Source organism: Pundamilia nyererei, unplaced genomic scaffold, assembly GCF_000239375.1.
Source record: "Pundamilia nyererei isolate P.nyererei 1_Seehausen unplaced genomic scaffold, PunNye1.0 scaffold00204, whole genome shotgun sequence".
NCBI classification, from domain to species: domain Eukaryota; kingdom Metazoa; phylum Chordata; class Actinopteri; order Cichliformes; family Cichlidae; genus Pundamilia; species Pundamilia nyererei.
In genome coordinates this window covers 422652-436365 of record NW_005187605.1, presented here as the reverse complement: position 1 = coordinate 436365, position 13714 = coordinate 422652, and the positions used below count along the sequence as shown (strand labels likewise).

At 40.5% G+C, this 13714-nt stretch overlaps 1 protein-coding gene across 2 annotated transcripts in view; it reads left to right on the top strand.

The window, feature by feature from the left end:
* Positions 1 to 5294: 5294 nt before the first annotated feature.
* Positions 5295 to 13714, top strand: part of ankrd6b (ankyrin repeat domain 6b) — a 68335-nt gene continuing 59915 nt past the window's right edge. For both annotated transcript variants that reach the window (XM_005747772.2, XM_005747771.2), the window contains exon 1: positions 5295 to 5453. The gene's annotated coding sequence lies outside the window, so the exon portion shown is untranslated. The remainder of the gene's footprint in view (positions 5454 to 13714) is intronic.

Below are 13714 nucleotides of genomic sequence, written 5' to 3'. Positions count from 1 at the left end.
GCTGCCACATAGTCGAGAAGGAAGCACCCCAAGGTCACCCTGTGGTGGCAGGCGAAGCAGGCGGTGTGGATCACAGCAGAATATGCAGCAGCAGAAACATAGCAATGATCGGTGGGGAGGGTGGGGGCTGAGCCTGGGTCAGGTTTGTCTTGCAGCTCATTGGATGGTTTCTTCTATGTCCCAAGTTAATGAACCAACGGTGCAGGAAGAGGGCAGAAGTAGTTGTGGCTTCTACCGTTGGCATTTTCTGAATACTGGAGAGAGAGGGCCTCGGGATTTTCATTTCAGGACGCTGGCAGAAAAGAAATGTTTCAATTCAATTGTCCAAACAACAAAGACAAGCAAATTTGACAGGTATTTAACATTTTAGCTGAGATTTATATGATCAGTCCAAATAATAAATGGATGCTCGGCCCCTTCCAGCCAATGCCGCCGCTCCTCCAATGCCAGTTTCACCATAAGCAGCCGAGGAATCATTGAAACATTTTCTGGGAGGTGTGTGTGGGCCACTCCATCACAACCCTAATCTTGACTGGGTCAGTGTTCACCTGGCCTCTGGTGAGAATGTAGCCCAGAAAAGTGGCAGATGATGAGTAGAATTCACATTTTTCAGCCATTACATAGACTCTATTTTCCAACAGGTGCTGCACTCTACAATCCTAACTTTTTCCAGAGACCTGCAAAAAGTTAATATATCATCAAGGTAAACAAAGATGAGTGCATTCAGAAAACCTCTCAAAACATCATTTACCAGAGCCTGGAACACAGCAGGAGCTTGGAGTGTTCAAGAGGAGTGTAAAAAGTCTTCTTCCATTCATTCCCCTTGCAAATGATAAACATTACAGAGGTCGAGTTTAGGGAAAACAGTGGCTCCTTATAGGGCCTCAAAAGCAGAACTGATTAGCAGCAGGGGGTACTTATTCTTCCCAGTGAATTTATTTAGCCCACAATAGTCAGTGCAGGGTCTCAGTGTCTCATCCTTCTTATCCACAAAGAAAAAACTGGCACCTACCAGAGTGGAAGATGGACAGATGATCCTAACAGGCTCCTGACCCTCTCTGGCTGCTACAGGTCGTATAGCTGGCTGGAGAGGAGTGGTGTGCTGGGTAGGAGGTCTATGGTGCAGTCATAAGGTCTATGAGGTGGCAGGGAGAAAGCTTTATCTGTACTGAAAACCTATAAATCATGATATTCAGAGGGTACAGAAGTTCAATTGGGGGCAGGTGTAGTGACTGAGATGGAGCTGGTGGAACCTGATCTAAACTCCAACTGTTAATTTTATTGTCAGTCCAGTCAATGTGGGGGTTATGTTTTACTAACCAAAGAAAACTGGGGTGTAAGGAGAAGTGAATGTGAAAAAACAAGCGGTTTCCCAGTGGTTGCTGGAGGCAACTAGGCAGACGGGCTATGTCTGCTGCGTAGTGGTGGCGAAGATAGCGGAGTTTCCCTTGTGTCACTCCTTTGCTGCATATTTTCTGCACAGACACCTGGACAACTCTGTCCTACAGAGGCTGGGCATCAGCACCGTCCTGGATCGGTTAGTGCCACCGTCACTGCTCCTGCTGATCCCCCAGCTTCATCTCAAGCTCACCTGCTACTGTGGCCCCCACCTTTAACCCTCCTGTTATGTTGCGGGTCAGATTGACTCAGAACAGAAGAGATGTCACATGTCATCTGCATCACTACAGAAAATGAAAAAAAAAATCAAAATTATAAAAGAAAATTGTAAAACAACCAATGCCAGTGTTTCTGACACTTTTGGATGAGTAAATTTGCCCCGGGTCAAATTAACCCAGGAGCATAATTGGTGTTCCTGGAAACCAACATAACAGGAGGGTTAACCCTTATAAGTGCAACTTAAAGTTTTAGTTTGTAAAATCTCACCACTAGGTGTCAGTAGATTCCAAATTGCAGTCAACTGAGTTCTGTTTTTCTATCCCTCCGATTTCTAGTGCATTATAATAGGTACAGTGGCTGCTGTAGGACAAACAACTGGCCACAGTTCATCTGTTGTGAGGAGGCTATAAAATTTTGTTAGAGTCTAACACAAGTTAATGAAACAGCGAACTTCACTTTTTTTGGATAATAGCGATACTGAGGTGAGTTGCTGAGCATATCCTGAACTTTTCTGTCAATATGCACTGTTGCTTTTGCCACCGTGAGTTGAGTTCATAAGCTCTTTCAAACGTTTATGCAGTTTTTTGGACACTGGCATAATATTAGCTTATAACTAGCTGTTTTTGTTGTTTAGCTGGTTTGTTGTCAGCTATAGAGCAATGGAAGGGTCACATGTCTATTGTAATTATAATGGGTAATTATAATTGCAATGATAACAAGAATAAATGGGAATGTTTATGCACATTTTTAGTTTAGGACATGAAGCTTGTGGTGAGTATGAAAAGGATGAGGTTTAATCTAGACGCCAGTTGTGTTTCTCTCTTTTGGATTTTCACTCTTTTGGTGAAGGGGATCGCTTCTCAGATCACAAAACATAGTGATGATCCTGCATGTCTTTAGTCTGAAAGTCTAGACCAGGGGTGTAAAGCTCATTTTACAAATTTGGCCACACAGCCCACTTTGATCTTAAGTGGGCTGCACCAGTGAAAAATTATGTTTTTTTGTTTGTTTGTTTATTATCTAATGTTGTTCATGACACTAGTGTCATCTCCCTTAGATAATGTAAATGTAATATGCCAATATTAAATTTATTACATTAATAAATGAAATGTATTCAATTAAAAACTTACAGCAGTGAAATTTAACTTAGTTTCAAATACTGAGCTGTTGTATTTATTTATATTTCCTATCACTTTATATCTTCATCTCAAAGACAAGTATCTTTTACAATGTATATGTAGATGTATTGTATATAAGAGACAAATACTGTTCTTTAATTTTTGAAAGCTTATTTATATGGCCCCTCATTTAGGAATAAGATCCTCGATTTGTTTTGACTGGTCCCTCTGTTTGGAGCTACCTGGTTCTGCTTCATCTTCACTGGCTATGCTGGTATTCTCTGTGCCCCGATGAAAAATATTGCCATAAACAGTGTATTTAGCAACACCACAAAACAGACGATAGCATATAATAGAATATAGCATATTATAATAGCATATAAATCATAGATGTTTTCATTTCGTCATCCAATATATTTCATCATATCGTACAGCCCTATCTCCTGCCTTAGTGAATGCTTCTCTGCCATTACTAAATGGATGCATTTCAATTTCCTTCCTCTCAATCTTGGTAAAGTGAGTTTCTTAAGACAGTTTTTTAAGGAGGTCAGTCAGTGCATCGATCTCTCATAAGCAATATCAAATTCTGTCTAAACCCACCCAGTCAGAAAAATCAAGAATCTCGTAATCAATAACTACAGAAATGTCAGACTAAGTTACTGCTGGGAATTCAACATCTAAATGGCAGTTATTGCAATATTTCCTAGATTTTTTACTGCTCTTAACTTGTACTTTCTGCTGTGACCAAAACATTTCACACATGTGGGACTAATAAAGGTTTATATACCAGTTAGCCTAACTTGAGTGATGTCGCTACTGTTTAGTTTTCTGTCTTCATTCATGTCCAAAGTGATGGCAGAGCTTTAATTTTTCAGAAATCCCTGTAAGAACATGGTATATCATCTTAAGATGGAAATTAGCGAGCTAACTCCCTGTTAACGTATTACTCAGTTAAACTTCATAAATCCTGTTTTTCATGGATGCCTGGATGTTAAAATTTTATTGTTACACCTGATAAAGAAGTCACACTGATTTTATTAAAGATGAAAGACAGTTAGACAGTTTTTAACTCTCAGTGATGCTGCAGGGTTGTTTGAGTTTGAGAAATGAAGAGCAGACACATTTTTGACATAAAAGAACTCACCTGCTTCTTTAGATATTAGTCGCACTGGTTTAAGTGTCAGGAGTGTGGGAATGAGGAAATGGGAGTGGGATCGCTAGGCCTGAGTTTGTTCTGTTTGGCCCGGCATCAGGTCATCAGATAAATGAAGTGAATCTTCTATATAGAAGAGTCTGCCTGCACCAAATGTTAGCTACAATAACACAAACACATTATTAGAACGAAGTAATCCAAAGTCAAGCAGTTTCTTTCATATAGATTTTGCTATGAATTGAATTCCTACCTGTCTGTCTTTTCTTTTTTAAAAACCGAGTCTTCCCCTATAATTGAGCCCCTTTGGTATTTGGACCAAACCAAATCATGAAATAAAGAGGGGGAGGCAGGGTCAAAGGCTGACTGTATTTTATTCTGTTGCAAAAAAAAAGAAAAGAAAAAAAATTCAACTAATGCTAGGAAACAAGCACGTTTACAATTATGGTCATAATTAATTAATAATTGTCTTAAACAACAATAAATAAATAAATAAATAAATAAGAGTGTTCAACTGCTTTCTAGGGACTCTGTCAGTAATGGGCCCAAAGAATCACTTGTCTCCCCCTTATGCCAACCCTGCCTCTTTTGGCTCACCTGTGGGTATGGTTTTGATGTCGAATCTGTAGCTTGCATTCTTCCTCTTGGAAGAAGCACACTGAGATGTTAGCTCTCCCTGCCCCTATTGGCTGCCCCTCTTTCCAAGCTTTCAATTGTCTCTCCAGTCTTTACCACTGTGTCCTTGGTTGGCACCCCAGTCTATTACTGCATATCACCTGCTAAGCCAGGAGTACTACTGCTGGGATATTTCTAATTATAATTCGAGCTATTTGTATTTATTAGACGTATTTGTTATATTTTGTAACTTTGTAGTATATTGTGTTATTTAATTTAATGTATCTAATTACTGTTCTTGTCTTGGCGCAACTGTAACCATATAATGTCCCTGGAATTAATAAAGGATTATCATGATGATTTTGATACGTCAAAGATAGATCTTAAGACATATCCTTGATTGCTGGTAAATTACGATTTAAGTGTACTGCTGTCAATGTCATAGTTTTAGAATAATTATGAACTTCAATTAAACAAGTTTAAATATTCAATAACTACAATATTTACAAGAATACTGTAAAACAAATTAATTGAATTAATATGTGCTATATTATCACTCTGGTGTTTTCCTCTTCAGACACAGGCGATAGAATGGAAGATAATCAGTTAAAGTTAAACAGCTTCTTGATTCTGCCTGTAAAGCCAACGCGTGTTTCAACTGTCTAATTATTGGTACTCCCGTTGGAGAAACTCGGGTCAAAAATATGAGATAATGTCGGAAAGAAAACTGATTCTATCAGAGGAATCAAAGTGTGCGGTTTAGCAGCACTCATGGTCTGTGTGTGAACTGCAGACAGAGAGGGAGGGGGTTGCAAAAGCGGTGCGCAGTTACGGTAGTAGCTAAAGACTGTTTTCACTCAATTTCCCAGTCCACAAGATTGTGAAACTAGCAAACAGTGAAACTCAACTAAATCAAACTAAATCCAAGTTCCGTGTGGACGTTTCTCTCCGAGGTGAGTTTCTTCGTTTACTCTCTTTACTTTGGGTGGTTTTATCTGAATGCCTGGCTTGTAAACACGGTGTATACACTCCGTACATTGGATGAATCTTCCGTGTGGACTGACTTGAATTACGGCAGCAGCAGGGACGTAATTCTGTTTACTTCGAAAAAATAACTGCTAGTATGTTAATTATTTTAGCTAGTCCTATCGCCCTCAATTACTTTCATCATGTTAACTTACTGAATATTTCCATGGATAGACAGCTGAGTTCAACATTCTGTGTTCTTTAGCTGCTCTATTTAGGTCGAACTACAACAACTGTAACAACAAAGTTTATAGTGGCTTTGTTTTACTTAAAAATATCAGGATATGTCGTTTACGTTGGGCCTCTCTGGTATAAATTATTCTGAAAAGTAGTGTTTGTCAGATAGGTTTGTTTTTTGTCAAATTTTACATTTATAGCTTGAAATACCCTGGTACATGTAAGAAAGCTGTTGTAACTTATGCTGTTTATTGTTCAACAAGATCAAGATATTCCCTCGGTGTGCACAATTATAGTGTTTACAAAATAAGTTTGATGTGAATGTAAAGGGTATATGAAAATAGAATAACTGCCGTAGTTAAATATTATTCAGGATCCACACTGCAACGTTCCCATGCTGGTGCAAGTTCAGCTACACCCGATGAGTAAAAGAACTACTTTGAAATAAATTAGGCTAAGATAAGCAAGGAGGGTATTTAATATGGGATATGAGCTAATTAGGAAACGCTTATCAGTGATATTTTAAAATGATAGCTTAGTACAATTTAGTAAGCTGGATCCAGAAGACAGAAAAAATAAATCTTGTGAACTAGCTTTGATGAATTACAATGTGATTTGTCATAAAGCTTCATTGTTTATTAATGCTATTTTCCCATCTAGACTCCACCAGGGCTGCCGTTTGTCTTGTAAAACTGATTTCCCCCCCCTCTTTGTCAGTAATTTCATTCATGTTAACATGTGTAAACTGACTTAAATTTTGGGAAAAGGATTAGAATATGATGGTAACTGAAATTCTACTTTGTGCTATATATATGTATGTAGATTAGATGGTAGATGGACTGATTTTTATATAGCGCTTTTCTACTTCCTATATACAACATGCCACATTACCCATTCACACAAGCACTGTCTTCTATGCTTTTAAGTGCTTACTGACTACCATTCACGCACTTTCATACTCCAATGGATGCATCGGAGAGCAACGTGGGGTTACTATCTTGCCCAAGGGTAATTGGCATATTTGGGATAAGCCAGAGTATTTTCTGAGAAACTGTTAATGGATTTAAAAATGACATTTACCTGTTCAAAACTAATTATTCAAGTTAAACATAGGCAAATCAGAAGTGGCATTAGGGCTGTTCGATATAACAATATATATCGGATGACGATATAAAAACGTCTATCGTTTCATTTTACGCTATCGTTTGTTTCGTGGTGTCGCAAAATAAACCGTTTACGGCAATATTTTTTCATCGTTCTGATGGTCACTGCACTGGCTATATTCATTTCTTAAAGTTCTCTCTTTCTCTTATATTTAATGTAACCACAATACAGACAGACAAAATAAACTGAATCACGTGAAAGAGCAGATTATTTACGGATGAGAAGTAAAAAAAGAGCCGCCAGGTGCTAAAAAAATAGACCTTAGACTCAAATGTTAGAACAGGCTTTTCCCCGCAGCACGCTGTGTAATAAATACTCACAAAGAAAACGGCGGCCGTTACAACTTATGTCTAGAAATGTATCGTTTCATGCATCTGTTAAAACACTCGACTTCAGCTACATGACGCGCAGCTGGAAACAATTTCCGCAAGTCGAGCTGCCCGAGATTCACAGAATTTACAGAAAATGTTACATTTTTGTGATTTATATCGTTATCGATAGAATTCTTATATCGGGATATGAGATTTTGGTCATATCGCACAGTCCTAAGTGGCATTGCATTGCGTTAGAAAAAAATAAATACCCCAGTACTGCTGTAAAGTAGTCCTATTTACTATTTACCTTGGCAGATAAGATAAGATAAACCTTTTAGTCCCACAAGTGGGAAATTTGTGGTCACAGCAGAAAGTACAAGTTAAGTGCAGTAAAGATTAAGAAACAAAACAATTGAATAGAATAAGATTAAAAAAAGAACATACTATACAAAATAGAACATAATACTATATACAATAGAACAAAATACTATTTAAATAAATAAAATACTGTACAAAATAGAATAAAATACTTTGTTATATTGGGAAGATTGCACTTGGTACTATTGCACATAGGAAGACAGAGCGAAAAGTTACCTGTGTGTATGGGATATGTGTGTCTGCACGTGCGTGGTCACCCACAGAGACCATGTTGTAGATTTACTGTTAAGGTTAGTGTTATGGCAGGCAGGATGTAACCCAAATGCAGGACTCAACACACACGGGGATAACTCAAAGAGGCAGCTTTATTTGACAAGGCATGGAGACATGAGGGAAAAACAGAGTCCACAACATTGAAAAAACAGTTCTGGGGATCGCCTGCGACGAGACAGTTCAGAAGGCCGACTGCGTTGAAGGCGGCAGCTCCAAAGCAGGTCCGGAGGCCGACTGTGTGGGAAGCAGCGGTGGTGCAGAAGGGACCCTCCAGGACCCCAACAGGGAAGAAAATGGGAGTGGAAATCTTCAGGTGACCTGGAAGGGGGCCGGTGTTGGTGTGGTTAGGTGGTTGGATGCGGACATGCAGGCAGTGCAGGATGTAGATGGGTAGGCGTGTTGACCTCTGGCAGAGATAGAGCTGAACCTGGTGGCGGAGCAGAAGCCGAAGGCAGCTGAGCAGGTGGCAGTGTGGCAGGCGGTTGAGCGGACTCTCCAGAGCCCCCAGCAGAAACAGGCGGGGGTGCGGAAGCCACTGATGGCTGGATTGACTCTCCAGAGCCCCCAGCAGAGACAGGTACAGAACCAGACAGTGTGGAAACCTCTGGCCGAGCAGAACCAGGACCAGACGGTGTGGAAACGTCTGGCTGAGGCGGAGCTGGCTGGAGCTGCATAGGGCACGCAGCCGTCTCAGAATGCAGCAGCTTGGGCTGACAGAGACAGCAACGTGAAGTCTATAGCGGGCCAAATGAGCTCTCACCTGATGCAGGAAGTTGGGTCGGCTTGCCGAAGCTCCCAGCGGAGGCTGCTGCAGATGACAGAGGAGGCCGGTGAAGACAGAGAGCTGGAGATTGACTCCTCATCCTCTGACCACATCGCTGCTAGGATGCTCAGGTTGGAATGTGGAGGGCAAGAGATTCTGCATCAGGAAACACCCACCCGCTGCCACTGCCGCAGTGACGTGCAGGAATTTTCCTGCTACCGCTGTGGGGTCGCGGAGAGCACCGTCCGCTGCTGCTGTGGCGGCGTGGAATAAGGGGAGCAGATGAGATTGGCAAGCTCCTGGGCTTGAAGCGCCTCATTTGTCTGGCCCAGATCGTGGACAAAACTCCAAAATCCCAGAGAGCTGGTGCAAGTGAGGCCCGAGGATTGCCTCAAAGGCATTAAGTCCAACAGATATTGTCCTTGCGTCCAAGACATGGGAAACTCACCTCACCGGGCTCTGAATCCGGAAAAGGTACCTCTTTCGGGCTGAGTCCGCTGGGTCCATGTCTTGGTTGCGTCGTTCTGTCAAGGTTAGTGCTGTGGTAGGCAGGATGTGGACCCAAAGGCAGGACTCAACACACACAGGAATAACTCAAAGAGGCAGCAATATAAAACACAAAACATAACCTAAGCCGTGAGTTAACTAGAACCACTCAGGGAAACGAGGAAAACGGGAGAGACACACAGCAACATGATGGTAACAAGGGCAGAGGAAAACACAGGGCTTAAATACACAAGGGAGTAACGAGGGAATGAGACACAGGAGAAGAGCACAGCTGGAAGTGGTCCCACATAACGAACGGGGAGGAAGCAAAACTGAAAACACTGAAAAAACTGAAATAGGACCCAAGACTGTAAAAGTAAAACAAGAAACAAGAGACATTCACAAAGACACGGACTAGACACTAAGACATGAAACCTAGAGCATGGGAAGGCGTAGAAACAGAAACCTAAAGACTATGTCATGGTCCTGTGTCTGTGTCTCAGTGTTTTGCGTATTATTATTGTAATTTGCTATTTCTAGTATTTAACCCTCTCAGGCTCAAATTAAACTTTTTGTTGGTAATGCACAACCAAGTCCTGCAGTGGTATTTCTGAGTAAAAAAAAACTTATAAAATATGTATGTGGGGTAATCAGGTTGTTAGTTTTTAACTGTTGCAAATCGGCAACGCCTGCCTTGAGAGGGTTAATATAGATTTGGTTCAGTGCCTCTGAGTTTTGTCTATGGATTTCCTATTTTACTTTGAAGGTCTGTGTCTTATGTTGATGTTTCTAGTTTTGCGTCTACCTGGTCCCGTCAGTTAATTTGCATTAGCTGTGTTCCCCTTTTGGTGCTTGTTCCCCGTGTGTTTGCCTCTGTATTTATAGTGTGTGTCCTTCAGCGCTCGTTGTCGTGTCGTACCACCGTTCCTGCCTGTGTGTTCCGTTCATGTGCCATTTTGAGTTTTGCATTTCGCCAGCAATAAACCTGTGGTTGTTTTGAGTTCACTTCTGCCTCCACGAGTCCTGCACTTGGGTCCTTTTTCATGCCTGCCTACACACAGACCATGGCAAATATGAAACACACAAGGAGAACAGTAAGGAGAACCAAATCTATGAATAATACTAAATCAAAGGATGTTAATTATTCAAAAAACAGATCCAGTACGGTGCCATTTACAGTGATTTAGTGTGGCACTTTAATTAATTTGGGGGTACAGGACATTTTGAACAATAGTGAATGATCACATCTTTTAAACTTCATATCCCAAGTTTGCATTGCAGCATTTCTATTTTAAATATTCACCAAACCCAAGTTAGCTAAAAGATCGTCTGTAAAAGTTTTGGCCAGTTTTGTGTTATAGAGCAACTTTTTCAACAGTCTGTCGGATTTGTTGCAATGTTAGTGATGGAGAAGACTTCTTTGCTTGTACCGAGTTAGTTTGATTGAGAGAGATGAGTCTGCAGCTCAATCGGAAACTATTCTGATGATGAATGAATTTACTGCAGTCTTTTGCTTAGTCTTACTTAAACCTTTATTGTCAGCTTCAAGAATGAATTCTTTGGCATGGGTCATTGCTCTGTCTCATATTACATCTGCTGTTTTAAAGTTCTCAGTGAATACTATTAAGGGAATTGGGCCAATATGCATGAATGGTTTCATCTTTCATTCCTGCCTGTGGCTATGTAGCTGTACAATTCCTCCATCTAAAGCACAAGTACGCACTGCAATAGTTGCAGAGCCTTAATATCTGCATATCGTCTACAGAGAAAATAACAAAGTCAATATGATAGATTTTTATAATTGTAATTATATATTATTTGTATTCATTAATACTATTTTGTAATATTTTGTTACTTTATTATTTATAGAATTATTTTATTTAATTTAGTTTAGTTAGTTACTGTTCTTAATGTCTTGAAGCAACTTTGACCACATCATTTTCTCTGATAATAAAGTATTCGGATTCTGATTGTGATATAGGGTGCTTTGGAAAATAGGGCACAGGGTTAGAATACAGGAAGATTAAAGCTTGTGTATTGGATCAGAGGTGTAAGTGTGGGAGGGAAGGGGGTTGCTGAGGGTGGAGATATGTTGTTGCTCTGTGCCACAGCCAACATGCCACTTTTCCAGCTGGATTGGAGTCAAACAGAGAAGGAGATCATCAGGATCCTGTCTATCTGTTTATGCATATTAAATTATATTTCCAGTTTACTAGAGAGGTGGTCATACAGACACTTTTTTAAATGAATTTGAATTAGGTGGACTTGTGTTGAAAGTTTGGTGGGAGAAAAAGCATAATCATGTGATAAATCATTGTCCTTTAGGAGGGTCATTGACACGCGATTAATCCAACCCGATATCACAGCACAGGGTGTAATCGGCATTCTGGTCCACCATGTCCATTTCATGCTTTATCTCTCCAAAGTGTGAAATGGACACACATGCAGAAGTTGCAGTATTAGCAAGGGGAGATAATATATTTAAAGCCAAGACATTGCAAGAAAGGTATGAAGTACATTCCAGGGCCCTTAATCAATAAACAATTAAGCTAGGTGGCTAATATGTATATGCATGTGAATGTGTTAGTAACGTCTGCTTATTTTCACGTTGGCTTCTGCATGTGTGTCCATTTCAAGCTTTCTCTCTTCTCTTACACATTTTGCTGTTTTACTGGACTAATTAACGATGTGTGCCATCACATTAGTCAAGCTGTAAAAAAATAGATTGGGTAATTACCACCAGAGTATTCCATCAGTGAAAACATCATATCATCAGGCCTATTGAGGTCACCTGATGCAAAAAAGGAGTGGCGATTGAGGCACCTGGGAAACAAACTCAAGACTACATTGTAGCATTGCATTGTAGGTGGCTAACAGTTGATGTCATAACTCACTCCCCCTGTTCAATTATGGTTATTTATATTGGACATAGATGGCCTCTTTTACGCTTCTCTGTCCAAAATGTGAATTTTGGCAGCCTTTTGTCCTGTTGAGGTTGCAGCACTGCACAGGTATTAAATGATCTTCTCTCATTAGAGCATGATCTTTTAACCAAATTTATTTCTACGCACTATGGGACAGTTTGATATTCTCTGTTGTGATGTTTGGATTCTTACAGTCTTACACTAAGGTCAGGCTCTGCACGGTGCATGCACTGTATATAAAAAAAAGCGTGAATACAAAATAAAAGGATATAAATAGGATAAATAATATAACAAAGAAATCAAATGTAAGAATTGTGTTTCAAAGTCAAAGTCAGAGTAAACTTTATTGTCATATCCGCTATATACAGTACAGTATATAGGGAGACAAGACGACGAGGCTCCAGTTACATTCTGTGCAAAAGACAAACAAGAAATATAAGAAGAGTAAGAAATAAATATACACTTTAAGACTAAGGTAAAAGGATCAATAACAATTTAAATTTACAATTTACAGTTTGAATGGTTTAAAGAGACCTTGAAGTGATTTAAAGTGACCAGTGTGGCAGCTTGTAAACATGAGCAGAATTCCTGAGAGTAAGGATTGTCCATAGAGCAGCATCTGCATTACAAAGGCAGTGGTATGTGGAGTGCAATAGAGGCAGTTAACGGTTTGTGTGGGTGTGTGTGGTGGGGGGGGGGAGTGGGAGAGCTGGTAGTGAGTTCAAGAGCTTGATGGCTTGTGGGAAAATGCTATCTTGAAATCTGAAGGATTGGGTCCCGATGCTGCGACAGCGTTTGTCAAATGGAAGGAGAGAAAAGAGTCCATGTGAGGGGTGTGAGGGGTCAAGAATGATGCAGGAGGCCTCACTGATGCAGCTCTTGTGGAAGATGTCCTGTAGCAGAGGGAGAGATGTTCCAATGATCTTGGCAGCTGCTTTAACAATCCGTTGGAGCTGGCCGAGATCGCCGACTTTGCATTTGCCGAACGACACGGAGTTGCAGCTGTCAGAACACTCTCTATGGTGTCCCTGTAGAGCATGGTGAGGATGAGAGGAAGAAGGTTGGCCTGCTTCAGGTGTCTCAGGAAGTGAAGGAGCTGCTGGGCCTTTTTGGTGATGGAGGTGGTGTTGGTGGTCCAGGTGAGGTCTTCTGAGATGTGAACTCCCAGGAACTTGATGCTGTTAACAGTCTCTACTGTGGAACCGTGGATCCTGAGTGGTGTGTGGGTGGAGCGAGTCGACAATCATCTCCCTGGTTTTGTTCACATTCAGTGACAGGTTCTCGCTGCACCAGAACGCCAGCTGCTAAACCTTTGCACGTCGACTCGTTGTTGCTGCTCACGAGTCCAACCACGGTTGTGTCATCAGCAAACTTGATGATGTGGTTAGAACTGTGTAGGGCGGTGCAGTCGGTTTAACATAAATAACTGACATCTCATTGTCTCATTCCAACTTACCGATTTCTTTTTTCTTTTCTGTTGAAACAGGCTTTCTGTTGAGTGTTTTTTTTATTGATTAATAATTTTATCTTAAAGCTACTTGTTAATCTTACTGTGTTTTATTTAATCTTTTGTATTTTTCTATTTTGGTACCTAACATTCTTGTTTTTTTTTATCAGAATCAGAATCAGAATCAGAATGGGGTTTATTGCCAGATGTTGAGGTTTACAACATTAGGAAATTGCTGCGGTGCTTCAGTGCAAACAATAAG